General features: G+C 39.1%; 1 protein-coding gene across 17 annotated transcripts in view; it reads left to right on the plus strand.

The window, feature by feature from the left end:
* INPP4B (inositol polyphosphate-4-phosphatase type II B) overlaps nt 1-12,564 on the plus strand; it is a 1,031,775-nt gene that overhangs the window by 701,984 nt on the left and 317,227 nt on the right. The window lies entirely within an intron of this gene.

Here is a 12,564-nt window from a genome sequence, read left to right on the forward strand (position 1 = left end):
GTAAGCCCTAGATATCTGTTGTACGATATAGTGCCTACAGTTAATAATACAACATAATATATCTACATAAATATACACACACTCTAATGTCTCGTTTTTGAAACAGGCAACTGAGCAGAACCAATGTGGTCATGTCTCATACTAACAATTGAAATAACCCCAGTGAACTTTGGGTGCCCTCAAACCCATTAAGTTATTTTTTCATCCTTATGCAACAAATAAAACACCATCCAGAATAACAATTTAGACATCAGGAATAACAATAACAAAAACAAAATCTCAAAATTAGCAACAATATAATTATTCCAATATACTTCATTTAAAAGAAAACAAAAAAAGCTTTATTTATTCATTTGAAAGTCAGAGTAACAGAGAAAAAGAGGCAGGGATGAAGAGAGATTGATCTTCTAACCTCTGATTAATATCCATTAATGGATATTTTAATTATATATATTGTAGATAAATAATGGCAAAGTATTATATTTTTGATATAACATGCAATGAATTCAATTTAAAGCAATTCTGTTTTTTACAAACCATAATTTATAAATTTTTTACAATGTATAAAACTAAAGCTTTCCTTTATATAATTCTGCAATTTTAATACATGACTAACTTTAACCATGAGTGCTTTGTCAGCATTATATATATAGCCTTCACTTTTTTTTTTTTTTTTTGACAGATAGAGTTAGACAGTGAGAGAGAGAGACAGAGAGAAAGGTCTTCCTTCCATTGGTTCACCCCTCAAGTGGCCGCTATGGCTGGTGCGCTGCGCCGATCCAAAGCCAGGAGCCAGGTGCTTCCTCCTGGTCTCCCATGCGGGTGCAGGGCCCAAGTCCTTGGGCCATCCTCCACTGCACTCCCGGGCCACAGCAGAGAGCTGGACTGGAAGAGGAGCAACAGGGACAGAATCTGGCGCCCCAACTGGGACTAGAACTTGGGGTGCAGGCGCCACAGGTGGAGGATTAGCCAAGTGAGCCATGGTGCTGGCCATCCTTCTTTACTTTGTGAGCCTAGTCCTTTAAATAGAGTTGATTGAATGATCATAGTGCCTGGCACATAGTATGTGCTCAGAACAAACAAAAAACTGAGGCTGGGTGAACACTTAAGCAAAGCTGAATCAATTGAGTTTCTCATGTGGATTCAGTTTGGGGATTGTGAGATGATCTGTGCTCATGAATTTAACTGTGTTCTAGGGAACCAAAGACTGACCATGTTTACCAACGTAGTGGAAATGAGGATATAATAATTAATCAGATCACAGTAAGAGAAGAGAGCCAGAATGTTTCATAGCTTTTCAGTTACTGATCTTAGCCTATAGAAAATGAGATTGCCCTTGGTTTGCAAGAGTGAAACAGATCTGCCTAGTACATCCTGGCACATTGTTGTTTTTGTTTGTTTTTGATATCTCTAGCAGGAGTCTGAGAATTTCTGCCAAAAGAACTTTAATGTCTATTTAACAACACTATTTATATGAAAAATCTGCAGCTGGAAACAGGTGCATCAGTGGCCAGAATTTAATGTTCAACTATGTATGATTCATTTTAATTCCAAACTCCACACCAAGGAAGGGAGCAAATGAGAGAAACTATTAGAGCTCCTGATTTTTATAACCTAAGACTTGGAATGAATCACTTCATCAATGAATGATAATTAACTTTAGATATGCCAGTGACACTGCCAAATTGCTAGGACTCTTTGGAAACAGACTTCCCTAAAGAATCCCTAAAATCTTGCTTTCTGTCAAAGGGATCCTCTGTATTAGTCTGTAATGAGAGATTATGCTTAAATTTTTCCTGATATCAGATCACATTCCTACATTTATTTTTATCATTTTCACTATTTCTATGATTGGAAGAATTTTAAAGGTATATTCTGAAAGAAATAAAGATAGGTAGCCTTATTGTTAAGTATTGTTAAACAAACACAAAAGACACAAAAGTGTCTATCTTTATGAGTTGAAATAATTCAAATTCTGTTTTCCCTAACATGATATGCTACACCATTTTCAGAAAGCTAAAGACAGGTTGGCGCCTTGGCTCAATAGGCTAATCCTCCGCCTGCGGCACCAGCACCCTGGGTTCTAGTCCTGGTCGGGGCGCCAGATTCTGTCCCTGTTGCTACTCTTCCAATCCAGCTCTCTGCTCTGGCCCGGAAGTGCAGTGGAGGATGGCCCAAGTACTTGGGCCCTGCACCCCATGGGAGACCAGGAGGAAGCACCTGGCTCCTGGCTTCTGATCAGCGCGGTGCGCCAGCTGAAGCGGCCATTGTGGGGTGAACCAATGGAAAAGGAAGACCTTTCTCTCTGTCTATCTATCTCACTGTCCACTCTGCCTGTTTAAAAACAAACAAACAAAAAAAGAAAGAAAGCTAAAGACAATGTTTGAGGTACCATAAACATCGAAGAAGGAAGACACACTGTTAGAAAGCAGGACAGTTAACATTTTGCTTATTTTCCAGAAGAAAATCCGCATATACATGTTTTAAAACTATTTCTTGTTATCAAGAATCTGAAGGCTGTTAGTGTGTATAGCTAAGGGCTATTCAAGTCTTGAAAATACAGAATTGAAAGAACAGGTATTTAAGAAATGACAATGTACATCTTAACAATTTTTACATTAGAATTGTTTTCCTATGAGTCTTTTTGCATAATTTCTCTGCTAGAGGAAAACTATCCATTGTAGTTTATCCTAAATTTAAAACACTATAACTATCCAGTTAAGAATAATCATGGTACTTTAAAGTGTATATCATTCTTCATTAACTAAAGAAACCAGTATGTAAACCACATGATATATATAGTTCAATCTACTCTTTCTATTGTAATTGCAAGTAAAATTTAAAGCCGAAGGAACCAAAAGAGATAAACCTAGCTGTTCCAGCATTGATAACTGATAACATTGATAACTTATAATTATAAAATGACAGTTGCAAAATATTAAGATTTCCTAGGATAATACATCTGTGATTTCCTTAGAAAGAGTGTTGCTATCTTATGACATTTAGTGATCAGTTTAAAATGTGACAGAAACTGTCTTATTAAAGTTAAGGGCTGCAGAACTTTACACAATGTGTTTTTATTTCACATTGTGTTACAAAGGGAGTATATCCTTCCACAGCTGAAGAACAAATCTGTTTCCTTTGGCTTCAATTCGTGTCAAATGAGAATAACATTCAGCAGCTACTTTCCACTTGTTTCCTTCAGAGTCACTCTTTGATTATCAAAGTTGAAAGCTCAAAACTTCAAAGAAACTTTTGGAAGTCCTCAAATGTGCAAAGGCTATTTAAGCCCAAACTCTTTGATCTATAAAATATGTACTTAGATATTCAAGTTTTGTAAGGAGTGGTCCCAAGCAAGGTAGGCAAAATCAAAAGGCAATACAGAAAAGTGAGAGAGACCTTATTTGTTCCTTAAGTATCTAGATAATAACTCTATCTCAACAGAAAGGACCTCTTGATGTTAATGGAGTAGCATAGTTGGATGGGCAGGTGAGAAAATAAGAGAAATGCCTTTTTAGAACTTAGATAAGATGTTGTGTTCTGCTAGATGTACTGATTTGAAATTCTATAAAAAAAAGTAAGTTTGGGGTACCTGACACTTAATCTTGATTCTCAAAATCTTTACTATTTGTAACAAAGCACTTTTTCTATAAAATGTAGAAAATGAATATTATGAAAAAAACCTTGCCTTGTTTTTAAAATAATTTTACATAAAAATAGTCATTTAATTTAATATTTTCCATGAACTTTTTTGAAGAACCCTCATTTAACATTTATTGTTTATATATCTTTAAGCATTTCCAAGAATTCCTTATTTCCCTGTTTTGAAATTTAACATTTTTACTGTGCTGTTTTAAACAATAGCACGTGATAAATAAAAACATTAAAATGATAGGGCCAACATTGTAGCACAGCAGGTTAAGCCAATGCCAGATGCCCATGTGGACACTGATTCAAGTCCAGCTGCTGCACTTCTGGATCCAGCTCCCTGCTAATATAGCTTGTAAATTTTAAAGATGAAAGCAGAAGGAAGGAGTGTTGGAGGAAGAATGGGGGAAGGAGGAAGGAAAGGATTATCATTATATTCTTAGAATTGTATTTATGAACTACATTGAATTTTTAAAAAAACTAATTAAAATTAAAAATTAAAAAAAAAAAAGAGTTGAAGATTGCCCAAGTGCCTGGGTCCCTGCCACCTACACAGGAGACCTGGATAGAGTTCCAGGTTCCTGGCTTCAGCCAGGCCTAGTCTTAGCTCTTGCTGCAGCTCTTTGTGGAGTGAACTAGCAGGTGGAAGATCTCTGTTTCTCTGTGTCTCTCCCTCTTTCTCTGTAACTCTGCCTTTCAAATTCATAAAATAAATCTTTCAAAAAACAAAAACAATAATGAGAATGAAAAGAGTTCACCTAAATAAACATTGGGCAGAACTGAACATTATAAGGCTAAATTAAGAAAAGAGAAGGGGGAGGGATTTATTTCCTACAGGGATTTGGTCAAAAAATTCTGAATCTGCTCTATTTATACAGTTGATGAAATATGTAAAATATGTTTATAATGAGAGTCAAGTCTCTTAATATCAGAGAATGAAGTTGCAAATAGATGAAAAGAGAGGCTAAAATGAGCTCTGTGGTGCTGTGTAGAAGTCTGAGATACCAACATTGACTCAAGTTTCTGTTACTGTTGCTAAAATAGATAGATAGGTAGACGGATAGACAAAGAAATATTCAAAGGTAACAAATATGCTACCTACTATCTGCACATTTATTTCCTAGCTGTAGCCACTGAAAAGGATGGAACACTGTGACACTCATTGGCAAAGAACATAACTAGCCCTCAGTGCTTGATTTCTAAACCCTGTTCTCCAACAGAAAGCCTAACTGTCCCTTGGAAAACTGAAGTTTCTAGTGCTGCACAGGAAAAATATAAAATGAGTCTGTAGCATCTTGTGATTGTAAAAAGTAAGGAAGGAAATGAGAAAAAAAGTTTAAATAAAAAGAACATCTATCAATGGCCCAGGAACCAATCCAAAGGAATTCCCAGTTAGATAAATGTGGCACAACTGTAACAACATAAAGATAGTTTTGGATCCAAAATGATATGCAAAACTTTCAGGTGTGTAGAAGAGAAGAGTGACAGAGGGAAGTGCTTTGTAGGACATTGGAAGAGACCTAGCAGATTTTGATAAGCAAAACACCATCCAGAAAAAACATGTATTTATTTGTGATATTGTGTGTAATCCAACAGCTTCATAGAATGTGTAGAGTATTTTTCCACTAATTATCTTGTGCTAGGGTTATGAATTGTGGGTATGACTTAGGCCAAAGAAACTTCCTTTACTAGCTACATAAGTAGATATATATTATAAATTTATAGAAAAACATGGTACAGATACTAACATAGAAGGTAGCCTTAAAAATGGGCAAATTATTAGTAATTCAGGATTATAAATAACACATTGGTCTTCTGAGGCAGAGTAATCCTGTAAGAAACAGACAGAGATGGTTGCCTCAGGTGGTGGCAGGAGAATTTGTGACTACAATGAAGAGCAGCATAAATTTTAGATTTGATACAGGATTGTGGATTATAGGGGCCAGCGCTATGATGAAGCAGGTTAAAACCCTGGCCTGGAGCTCCAGCATCCCATATGGGTGCTGGATCTAGTCCCGGCTGCTCCACTTCCAATCCAGCTCTCTGCTATGGCCTGCGAAAGCAGTAGAAAATGGCTCAAGTTCTTGGGCCCCTGCACCCACGTGGGAGACCTGGAAGAAACTCCTGGCTCCTGGCTTCAGATCGGCACAGCTCTGGCTGTTGCGGCCATCTGGGGAGTGAACCAGCAGATGGAAGACCTCTCTCTCTCTGTCTCTACCTCTTCCTGTAACTCTTTCAAAATAAATAAAATAAATCTTTAAAAAAAAGGATTGTGGATTATAAACTGGACAGTTAAATAGGAAACAGAGGAGAGAGATAACTGAAAAAAAGAGAGTGAAGGAAGGATAATTTAAGAATTAAATGAAGAAAAAAAACAAGAAATATTCAAGAGAAAAGGTAATTAAGATCATAGATCAAAATTAACTTTCATTACAACTTAAGTTTGCACTTTTTTGAGCGGTGTTTTTGTATCTTATATGAAAATATGTGCAGGCCTGTTTCATAAGAATTAGACCAATTCTAATACAGAAACTTTCTGTCCCAATATTCCAGTTTCAAAGGAACTTGGGGTAGCTCCTGAAAATAGAATGTGTTCAATGGGTATTTTTGGTGAATAGATGAGGGTTAAGATAATAAGTCATTACATAACTATATTATTAAGTGACTCAGACTTTGGGAATTATCCAACCCAAAACTTACTAGCATGAGATTTGAGAAGTTATTTATTCTCAGTGACAATGTATGTTGTCTGTGAAGTTAGGGAAATACAATTTATTTTACAGGACTAATTTGAAAATTAAATGCAATCTTGAATGAGTATTGTCTCTTCACTAAAGGTACATACCAGCATAATAAATGGTATCTCTTACATCATTATTCTTCCATTTACTTTTTAGTATAGCCCTACTGTATTCCAGCCATCATCACTATAACATTGTTATAACCTATTAATATCATCCCAACTATTAACATTGCTATAACCTGTTAATATCATCCCCAACCACAAATAACATACATCCACTGAAGAAAATGGGTTTTAAAACAATCATAGCCTAGTGAGCATACTGTAATCAATACACAATTCTTCTTAAGTGCTGAAACTTAACTGAAAAATGATCACTGTTAAATATAAGAGTGGGAATAAGAGAGGGAAGAGATGTGCAATTCAGGACATGCTCAAGCTGACTTACCTCAAACGGTAGAGTTAGAAACATACCAGGGGATTCCAATTCAATCCCATCAAGGTGGCATGTACCAATGCCATCTCACTAGTCCCAGTGATCAATTTCTGTTCACAATTGATTATAATGATAGGACTAAGAACCAAAGGGATCACATAAACAAGACTAGTGTCTGCAAATACTAGCTGATAGAATCAAAAAGGGAGAGAACGATCCAACATGGGAAGTGAGATACACAGCAGACCCACAGAATGGCAGATGTCCTAAACAGCACTCTGGCCTCAGAATCAGCCCTTAAGGCATGCGGATCCGGCTGAAAAGCCCATGAGAGTATTTCAGGCATGGAAAGCCAAGACACTCTGCGGGGAAAAAAAAAAAAAAACACCTAAATGAAAATCTCTGTGAGTGAGATCCCAGTGGAAAGAACAGGTCATCAAAGAAGGAGGTACCTTTCTCTGAAGGGAGGAGAGAACTTCCACTTTGACCATGGCCTTGTCTAAAAATTATCAGAGTCGGTGAACTCAGGGGGCTTCCATAGCCTTGGCAGCTCATGACAAGAGCTTAGGGTGATTACTGAGGCCATAAACAAGAGTGTCAATTTGTTAAGTCAACAACAGGAGTCACTGTGCACTTACTCCTCATGTAGGATCTTTGTCCTTAGTGTGTTGTACATTGAGATTTAATGCTATAACTAGTACTCAAACAGTATTTTTCACTTTATGTTTCTGTGTGGGAGCAAACTGTTGAAATCTTTACTTAATGTATGCTAAACTGATCTTCTGTATATAAAGAGAAACGAAAATGAATCTTGATGTGCATGGAAGGGGAGAGGGAGTGGGAAAGGGGAGGGTTGCGGGTGGGAGGGACGTTATGGGGGGGAAGCCATTGTAATCCATAAGCTGTACTTTGGAAATTTATGTTCATTAAATAAAAGTTTTTTTTTTTTTTTTTTTTTGACAGGCAGAGTGGACAGTGAGAGAGAGAGACAGAGAGAAAGGTCTTCCTTTTGCCGTTGGTTCACCCTCCAATGGCCGCCGCGGCCGGCGCGCTGCGGCCGGCGCACCGCGCTGATCCGATGGCAGGAGCCAGGAGCCAGGTGCTTTTCCTGGTCTCCCATGGGGTGCAGGGCCCAAGCACCTGGGCCATCCTCCACTGCACTCCCTGGCCATAGCAGAGAGCTGGCCTGGAAGAGGGGCAACCGGGACAGAATCCGGCGCCCCGACCGGGACTAGAACCCGGTGTGCCGGCGCCGCTAGGCGGAGGATTAGCCTAGTGAGCCGCGGCGCCGGCCCTAAATAAAAGTTTTAAAAAACACAATCATAGCAAAATTTTTACAATCATATTCATTATGGTATTTGGACACAGGATCTAACATAAGGGAGAGTTAAAGCTTCAAATAAACACAAAGAATCAGGAAATATAGACAAGAAGAGAGGCAAATGTTTAGAGCAGTGGTTAATACACCTGCATCTTCTGTCAGAGTACCTAGGTCAAGTCCTGGCTTTGCTCTCAAATCTAGTTTCTTGCTAATGCATACCCTGGGAAGCAGCAGGTGATAGCTCAAGTGGGTGGGTCCCTGCCACCCAAATGGTAGACCTGAATTGAGCTCTGGGATCCTGGCTTTGACCTGGCCCATCCCTGGCCATTGCAAGCCTTTGTAGTGGAAACAGTGGCTAGAAAACCCCTGTCTCTATTTCTCTCTCTCTTACTCTCTCTCACTCTCTCTCTCTCATATACTGTCACAAATTTAATTTTTAAATAAAAACTTAGTTTTACTGGACTGTTCAGGAATGCTTTCAAGAAAAGATTGTAACTGTTTATAAATGAGGGATGGAATTTTAGTAGACAACGAATAAGTGGGAAGGAGATGAAACGTAGGAAGAGAAGCCACACAAGGACAAAATGTGCACCTTAACAGTGCATCTAATATTCAAGAGTTAGAAAACCATCTGTGCAGCTAAACAACAGTAAGGCAGTAAATGACGAATGTTTTCTATGTGCTGATCGCTAAGGATGTGTTCTTGAATCTGACTGCAGTAATGTCCATTCTCTTGCTGCTTATGTTGTGCTGGACGATGTGAGCTGAGTTTGACATTGAAGTATCAGAATGTATGTCCATCAATATATGAAATCTGTGAGGAGGAATTAGTACTGAGTCTTGTGTTTCAGGCAGACAGATTGACTGGCGTGTGTATAGGAGAGGGAGGTACTACATGGCGTATGCAGAGGGGCTAACGTTGAAGTAACAGTAGTTATCTTGACAACAAACTTTCAAGGTCAGCAGAAAGGTAAAAAAATATCATTAACATGGACCAGAAGAAGAACTTAGATTTTGGTATCAGAGCTGTTAGCACTGATGAGAAGTAATTATGAGGCAAAGACAAAATTAACATTATCCCAAAGGCTTGACCCTGAAGAGCTCAAAGAATGTGGTGTACTGTGTTGGTCACAAGGAGTGAGGGAGGACAGCAGGTTGGTATCAAGAGACCAAGACTAGCAGAACAGTCTGGATGACACTCAGAGACCTCCCTAAGGTGGTTAGCAATCAGATGATTTCACCTGGGAGAGGCCAGAACTTGCCAGTGATGCAGATTTTATAGGACTCAGTAAAAGTGTGTGTGAATCCTTTAAGAGAGAAGTTCATAAAAAGAAAATGGAAGGGAAAGAAGTGAAAGAACAGACAGCACAGCTTGTTCTTCACTTTAGGAGTTATATGCAGATGGACTCCAGCAGCTGAAATTCCTCCATTTACTTTTAAAATTAAATAATGTGCTTTTTAGTATGGAGAGAGGAGATTATTCCAGCAACTTGATTCTCTTCCTTTACTTCTGCTTCAAAGTCACTTGGATCCTTGAAATCCCAGGAGCCATGAAGTAGGTGAATTAAATCTCTGTCCCTAGAATGTTGCTTTGTGGGATCCTGAAATTATGGGTGAATTGAAGAGACAAATTCAATGTGAAGTGAATAATAAACCTTGTCTCTGGGACCCTCATTTGCATGAACCTTTGACAGGAGGCACGACAAGGAGCCCAAGCAACATGCGTTGGTCAAATGTTTTTGCAGATTTGGCAAAGGGGAATCATTGAAATTCCATCAGTGAAGGCTCTGTGTCTTTCTCTTCGTATTGTCTCTTCAATCTGTCTTACTTGATGGGTGGTGCTGGAGATGCCACAAGCTTTCTAAATTTATTGGAGAGACTATAGGCAATTTTACTTTTGGAAGTTGAATTAGGAGTGCATTTTGTTTGGGCTTATGGACCATATATTTTATTTAAATATTTATATGTATATTATACACACATATGCTTATATTATATTTAAAAGGAGCTTTACTGAGGTATAATTGCTATACAAAGAGCTGCATATGTTTAATGTATGCGATTCAATGAGCTTGGATGCAAGCATTCATTGTGAAATTTTCACCACCACTATCAAGGTAATAGAAATATTTATCGCCTCTACAATTCTCCTTGTGCTTCTTTATTTTTTAACGTTATTGTGAAAATACTTAACATGAGATCTCCTCTTGACACAGTTTTAAGGATACAATATTGTTAAAACTGTATTAACTGCAGAACATTATGAGGCCGAGCAGGTTGCTAGAACTTATTTAGGTGTAATTGAAACTTTATACCCATTGGTTAACAACTTTCCATTGCCTCTTCCTGTCCTGTTATATGAGTATCCATTAGGAAGCTCATATAGATCATTAGAGGTACAAGTAAGTAGAAGTGCAGTACCTGTCCTTCTCTGACTTATTTCACTTCGCATAATCACATTGTCTCAGATGACAGGAATCCTTGCTTCTTAATGCTGAATAAAAAATTTTAACGTTTCTTTGCATTATTGGTGTTGTTGGTCACCCAAGTTTTGGGAGAAATGCATCACTCCTGTTCTGATGATTTGTCTTTTGTCTTTTAGTTTGGTTTAACAAAGGAAGTGACTTTAGAAGGCTAAAACTTCAGAGTACCGTTTTCCTTTTCAAATTATACTATTTATGTTTACGGGGAAATTAGCAAAAATTAAAATACATCTCACCTATAATTGTTAAGATTGCTTCTTATAGAGTACAATAAAATTTACTGGATGATCACTTCTTTTTTCTGCTTTCAGTTCCATTTTTTAAAAATATTTTATTTATTTATTTGAGAAGCAGAGTTACAAAGAGAGGGGGAGACAGAGAGAAAGGTCTTCCATCTGCTGGTTCAGTCCCCAAATGGGGGCAATGGCCTGAGCTGGGCCGAACCAAAGCCAGGAACCAGGAACTTCTGGGTGTCCCACACATGTTCAGGGGCCCAAGCACTTGAGCCACCTTCTACTGCTTTCCTAGGCCATAAGCAGAGAGCTAGATTGGAAGGGGAACAGCCGGGACTTGAACCTGCAACCATATGGGATGTTGGCAGTGCAGGCGGAGGCTTAGCCCACTACGCCACAGCACTGACTCCTCAATTCTATTTTTAAAGCCGAGAAAGCTGATGCATGAAGGAGTAAAATAATTTTGCTGATGCCATCTAACTTCAAAGTGGCAGCCTAGATTCCAAAGCCAGGGACTCAGGTTCACCCTCTGGGTTTGAATGAAAATCTGAGGACCCTGGGAGTAAGATCTCTGGATTCTTAAACCAAGCAACTAACTTCTCATTGTCCTTGCATTTCTCATAATATAAATGACACCGCACTAGAATTTAGTGTTGGAAACTTTAGGGTGATCTCAAAACCCATGAGTAAACCATAGTCCTTTTCTCGAAGCAGAATAGATGTGTTTATGTGTTCTACATATTTCTGTGAATAGCACGAAGCTCTTTTCCTAGCCCTAGGTTAGAATCAGCTAGACTAGGAAATATTTAGATTTCTTAAAAATCTAAAAACTCTGTCTTTAAAAAAGCTGACTTCTTATTTACAGTGACTTCTTTTTTTCTTATTTTTGACAGGCAGAGTGGACAGTGAGAGAGAGACAGAGAGAAAGGTCTTCCTTTACTGTTGGTTCACTCTCCAATGGCCGCTGCGGCCGGCGCATTGTGCTGATCCGAAGCCAGGAGCCAGGTGCTTCTCCTGGTCTCCCATGCGGGTGCAGGGCCCAAGCACTTGGGCCATCCTCCACTGCACTCCCAGGCCACAGCAGAGGGCTGGACTGGAAGAGGGGCAACCGGGACAGAATCCGGTGCCCTGACCAGGACTAGAACCCGGTATGCCGGCGCCGCAAGGCGGAGGATTAGCCTAGTGAGCCGCGGCGCCGGCCTACAGACTTCTAAAAGGGCAATAGATTACTACCACAGTGATCTATATTTTTTCAAGGATTTATTTATTTATTTGAAAGGCAGAGTTAGAGAGAGGCAGAAAGAGGGAGAAACACAAAGAGAAAGAGATATTCCATCCACTAATTCACTTCCCAAATGGCCAAAATGGCTAGAGTTGAGCCAGCCGAAGCCAGGAGCCTGGAATTTCGTCCAGTTCTCCCAGGTGGGTGGCAGGGGACCAAGCATTTGCACCATCTTCCACTGCTTTCCCAGGTACATTAGCAGGGAGCTGGATCAGAAGTGGAGTTAGCAGCCAGAATTCGAACTGATGCCCATATGGGATGCCAGCTTCCCAGGTGACAGTTTATTGCACTGAGCCACAAAGCCAGCCCACAGTGATCTACAAGTCATAGTTCAAAGTATGCTTTATGGGTGTGTTAGATTGAGTTGCATTTTGTTTCTTGTGACCTTGTGTTTTCTGAGGGCTTCTGAAGTTTTTTA

Source organism: Oryctolagus cuniculus, chromosome 8, assembly GCF_051225735.1.
Source record: "Oryctolagus cuniculus isolate XC-2025 breed Fujian yellow rabbit chromosome 8, ASM5122573v1, whole genome shotgun sequence".
NCBI classification, from domain to species: Eukaryota; Metazoa; Chordata; class Mammalia; order Lagomorpha; family Leporidae; genus Oryctolagus; species Oryctolagus cuniculus.